The sequence below is a fragment of the Camelus ferus genome, chromosome 17 (genome assembly GCF_009834535.1).
Source record: "Camelus ferus isolate YT-003-E chromosome 17, BCGSAC_Cfer_1.0, whole genome shotgun sequence".
Taxonomy (NCBI): Eukaryota; Metazoa; Chordata; class Mammalia; order Artiodactyla; family Camelidae; genus Camelus; species Camelus ferus.
Window position 1 is genome coordinate 30,178,851 of NC_045712.1, and position 5,017 is coordinate 30,183,867.

A 5,017-nucleotide genomic window follows, 5' to 3' on the forward strand; every position below is an offset into this window, starting at 1 on the left:
CCAGTGGCAGACACAGAAAACAGTCCACAGAAATGAGTGGAAGTCCAGTATATTAGATGGCGGTAAGTGTGAGGAGAGAAACAAAGCAGGGGAGGGGGTGGCCTGGCTCCCCCGAGGAAGCCGGTCCTGCCTGGGGGCCTGCCTCCTGCTCCCAAGCACGTCCTGCTCCTTCCTGCCCCTGCCCGGCGAGCTCCTCTGTCCCGGACAGGGCTCCCGCCCCAGTTCTGAAGACCCTCCTGTGGTCGGACCCCTCTCACCACTGAGCTTAACCCAGTGACGCTGCAGGGAGCCCCTCCTGGTCACCCAGTGATTCTCTGTCCTGTAACCTTGTTACATTGTAAGGTTTTCTCCATATCACCTGAAAAAGGATCCTCTGTAATTATTTGTTCACTTTGCTTAATCATTTGAACAATTATTTGTTTATGTGTTCTGGGGGAAATTCTCCCTCCTCCTAGAATTTCACTGCATGAGAACAGAGACCGTGTCCACCTGGTTTGCTGCTGTGATTCCAATGCTGGGAAGGGTCCCTGAGACAGGACAGACACTCCGTGGACACTTACCGCCTCTCCCCTCACTCACGTGGGAGCCCCCCTGTCCTCCGAGGCTGGTCTCCTCGCAAGAGTAGACTAGAAACACAGTCGCAGCCCCGCGCTCAGGAAGGCCGTGCCACCTGCTGAGACAGAGCGCCCCGAGCGCATCAGAGCTCAAACACGGAAGCAGGCGGCTGCCCTCCACACGCTGACCCGGGCGCTGGGCTCCTTCTGCCTTGTGGCCGCACCACTCCCAAGGGGCCTGTCATCGTCTGGACAGACCTGGCAGCAGGGGAAGAGCTCTGTGAAGGCGGCACACCTGCTTCTCTAATGCTTTGGTGTGGAACCGACACACGGCACTTCCGCTCACATGACTTTGGCAAGGGTTAGTCACACTGCACACCTGGATGCCAGAGGACCCACCAAACAGGCACCAGGCTAGGCAACAGCTGTGTGCTGTGGAAGGGGGGTAGGGTGGACTCTGGTGGGGAGCCCTCTGCCTCGGCCACAGATACCACGTAAGTGCTAGATGAAGGGTGACCCAGGAGAAACACCTGAGGTACCAGAGTAGTCAAGGAGGGCTTCCCAGAGGAGGCGGTGCTGCGGTGACTCATGAAGGATGATTAGGAACCTGCTGGGCCAAGGGAGAGGAGGGTTGATGCCAGCGGGGGACGACTGCGTGCAAAGTTTTAGAGGAAGGAGAGAGCATGTCGTAACTCATTCCTGAAATTGCTGGCGGTTTAGCGTCCCTGGAGCGCTGAGCTAGAGGAAGCAGGCGCGGTGGGGGGCCACGCGGAAGGACCAGGTCGTGGTGTGCCGCGAGGGCCTCTGATCCAGGTGTTGGTGGGGCCTTTTCCCATTCTTTGGGTACTGACAATCAAGATCCCAAACTGAGGGCAAAGAGTGTGGAGAGCCTCACATTTAAGGGTGATCAGGACGTCTGCTAAGACCCAGGCAAGAACAGGCCCAGCCTGGAGCGCTCAGGGAAGTGGCAGGACCGGCCCCACCACCACCACTTGCCCTCCTCCCCACCCCACTCGAGCAGAAGCGTGGGGACAGGCGGGAGGGAACACATGCAGTCACAGGCCCGCAGGGGAGCACTGGGCTGCTTCCCCTGCACCTCCCCCGCCGCCGCCAAGGTGAGGGGTTCTGAGACTGACTCTTCCAGCTGGGGTGGGGGCAGCAGGACCCATGAGCGTCTCATTTCCCAGGGGAACCTCCCAGTCCGCAGCAGGCGGGATCTGCACCCTCTGCCTCGCTGGGCAGGGATGGGGAGGGACTGAAAGACAAGAGGCCGCAGCGACTGCCTGCACACCCACTGGGGTGAGGCCACCGGGCAGGCCTTTCCCAGAGTCAAGGGCTCGCTCCGAGGGGCAGTGACCTACTGCTGCAAGCCAGACGCCCCACGTTTAGTGCCGTCAACCGATCACTACCGAAGACCTCACGATTCCTGCGGGCCGGTGGTCACACAGAAGAGACCGTGCAGGACTTAGCTCTGCCCCGGTGTCTGGGGGCTCAGTGGAGAGACACAAAGGCTGGGAGCTAGAATCACCTGAAGGCGGCCTGGGGCCCGAGAATCTGTCCCAAGGCGGCTCACCACGCTGCTGGCCAGCCTGCTGACCAACTAGCTTCTCTCCAGGTGGGCTGAGCGTTGCGTGACATGGCAGTGGCTCCCCTGAGGAAACAGCCCAAAGGGGCCAAGGCAGACGCTGTGATTCTGATACGACGGAGTGTCAGGAAACACCATCACCTCTGCAGGACTGGGCTGGTCCCAACGCTCAGCTCCGAGCCGGTGCACGAGGAGACCACGGGAGGACATGAATGCCGGGCGGAAAGGACTACCGGGGCCAACACGGAGGCCAGACGCCATGGCGCTCTCGTTGGCTCCTCACCAGGAGGGCTGGCTGGGAACGGGGGCACCTGAAGGGGAGAAGGGGTATAGCCCCAGTAGGGACTGAAGGGGCAGAGAGTTCAAGCCTGAGTCAGATGTCTCTTTTCAAGGTTCTGGGCCATGGGATGCAGGCCCCACAGAGGGTGTCAGTGGTCAGCACACAGCCAGAGAAGCAGCCAGGACCCTGTGTCCACTGGAAAGAGATGACCCTCTCCCCACTCTCTCCAGCTTGTGGGTCTGTTTCTAGACTCTGCCCTGCTCCATTGATCTGTCTGCCTGCTTTATGCCAACGCCACACTGGGCGGCCTGCACTCACACTGCAGGCCCGGGCATCTGGCAGTGTGACCCCGCCAACTTTCTCACTCCTCTCCTGGATGGCCGTGGCTGTCACTGGCCCTTTGCGTGTCCATATAAATTTTAGAATCAACTTGTCAATTTCCACCAAAAAAATTCTGCTAGACTATAGACTGGAATTGCATGGCATTTATAATCCACTTGGGGAGAATTTTATTGAGTTGTAACCTAATCATTTGAATACTTTTCCCTATGTATGGTACACCTCAAAAATACTGAGTGTCATTAAGAAATCTGCTGCCCACAGCATACTTCATATTTGTATCACAAGACATTGAGATTCTTCCTCCAATTAACACTAAATTTTCAGAAAGATTTTTTACACTTTTTCTTAGGGGTCTGTGTTCCCTCAACGTCCACTGCGTGCATTCCACCTTCATTATTCTGTGACATATCCCATGCCACCAGCACTGCTATTTATGGAGAGGGAGTTGATTTAAAATTTTTTTAAACTTTTTTTTAAAGAAAACTTTGTATCAACATCATAAAGGAATGACGGTCTCTCCTGCACACACAGAAGCTAACGGGAAAGTGAGCAGAGTAAGGAGAACCATGATTACTGAATTACGGCTGCTGAAGGCTCGAGGGAAGCCTGCTCTTTGCTGCAAGTGTGGGAGAGATGAAGAGACACACCGCTGTCGCCCCTGGAGCCTCTCCTTGGAGCAGGCAGGAGGAGCGGAAATGACTGCAACAGGAATCGTGCTGTGGCTTCCCTTTCTGGGAGCTCGCTGCAGAGCCACACGCAGCTGCAGGAGACAAGCCAGCGAGAGCCCTTGTCCACTTTGCTCGGCCTCCCCGCGCGGTGACGTTCTGCAGAGCTGCAGCTGCGCGAGGCTGACGCTGGTCTTGCCCAGAGCCCCTGGGTTTATCGTCCTCCTTTCCGTGCATGTGTGCGTGTGTGCGCTAAGTGCTACGTGACTTGACCCCCTGCAGGTCAGGGTGTCCACCAGCACAGGCTGCGTGTTTTTAATGGTACATCTTGTTCCAAGCCTTCCTCTCTCAGGAACATGGGCTGGTGGCACCGGCCGCCACCGACGGGCATGTCACCTGCCACCGTGTCACACGGTGTGGGTGTGGAGACCCACGCTCTGCCTCCCACAGCCTCCACCCGGATGTGAAACACGCCGCCTGTCACACGGTCACAATAGCCTCACTGAGGCAGGGACGCATGATCTTACTAGGTCCCGGGAAGGAGGGGAATCTGAGTGCTAGTGAACAGCCCTGAACACGGAGACAGCATTTGGACGTTAGTGAGCATCATCACACTGTTCACCCCTCTCTCTCCCGCTGTGTGCACTGGCGAGCACCCTAAAAGGCCAGGTCTCTAATCCATTCTTGGAACAGTTACGTAAAACTTTCAAAATAACCTGATATTGGTATTCCCCACTTTTCAAAAGTTCAGTTTACGCCACTTTCCTTTTACGAAAGACCTACGTTAGTACCTGTTTTCACTAACCGAAAGAAATCCAAAGAGGATTTTCACTTTTACGAAAAAACACACAAAGCGAAAACCGCGTCCAGCGTTTGCTTTGCAGCAAGCTGTCACGGAGGCAGCTCCCCCTGGGCAGCCGGGGGCCTCGCCAAGCTCCTGCCCTGGGAACCAAATGGCATCTCAACATCAAGCGGCCCGCGCTCTGACCTGTGAGCATCTCGTCCTGATTTATTTTGTGCATCTGTGAGCAACATGTGTCCTAAGGTAACTGCTTCTTCCCTTTACTCTCAGAGCGCTTTCGTTCGGATAGCGGGGGAAAGCTGTATGATGAAGCTGGCCCTGGGAGAAGGTGACTCTGGAGACACCTCTGGTGTGGGACAGGTGTGTCACCGCCCTCTGCGCTTCCAGTGAACCAGGCTCCAGGCTCCACCCTTCGGGCTCCTCATCCTCTCCTAGGTTCCTCCTTCTCCATCCCAGCCCCCGACCTCTGCACCCCAAAGAACTCCAAAGAACTGCTTTGAGTTTTCCTTTCCAGGCCTTGTCCAAACGCAGATGGAACTTTCATGCAATAATAATAATAATAACAATCATAGTATACACACAATTTTTATATTGCTTATTTTACCTAACGTTACACCTGAGGCATTCATGCTACCACAGTCCCGAAGCATCTAGAATTAGCCACCACTTTCGCTTTCTCCCTGGTTGTGTAAACAACATATGCTCACGCCTGAACATTTTAGAAAAATCAGGACTCCCAAATGGGAAAATACGGTACCAACAGCCTCCCACTCAGAGACAACTGGCAAA

General features: G+C 55.6%; 1 long non-coding RNA gene across 1 annotated transcript; it reads left to right on the top strand.

Moving 5' to 3' along the window:
- Positions 1 to 862: 862 nt before the first annotated feature.
- On the top strand, positions 863 to 4,811 carry LOC116657191. Its single transcript, XR_004312213.1, has 2 exons — positions 863 to 4,416; positions 4,499 to 4,811. It is a non-coding gene; the product is annotated as an uncharacterized LOC116657191 (long non-coding RNA).
- The last annotated feature ends 206 nt before the right edge of the window (positions 4,812 to 5,017 follow it).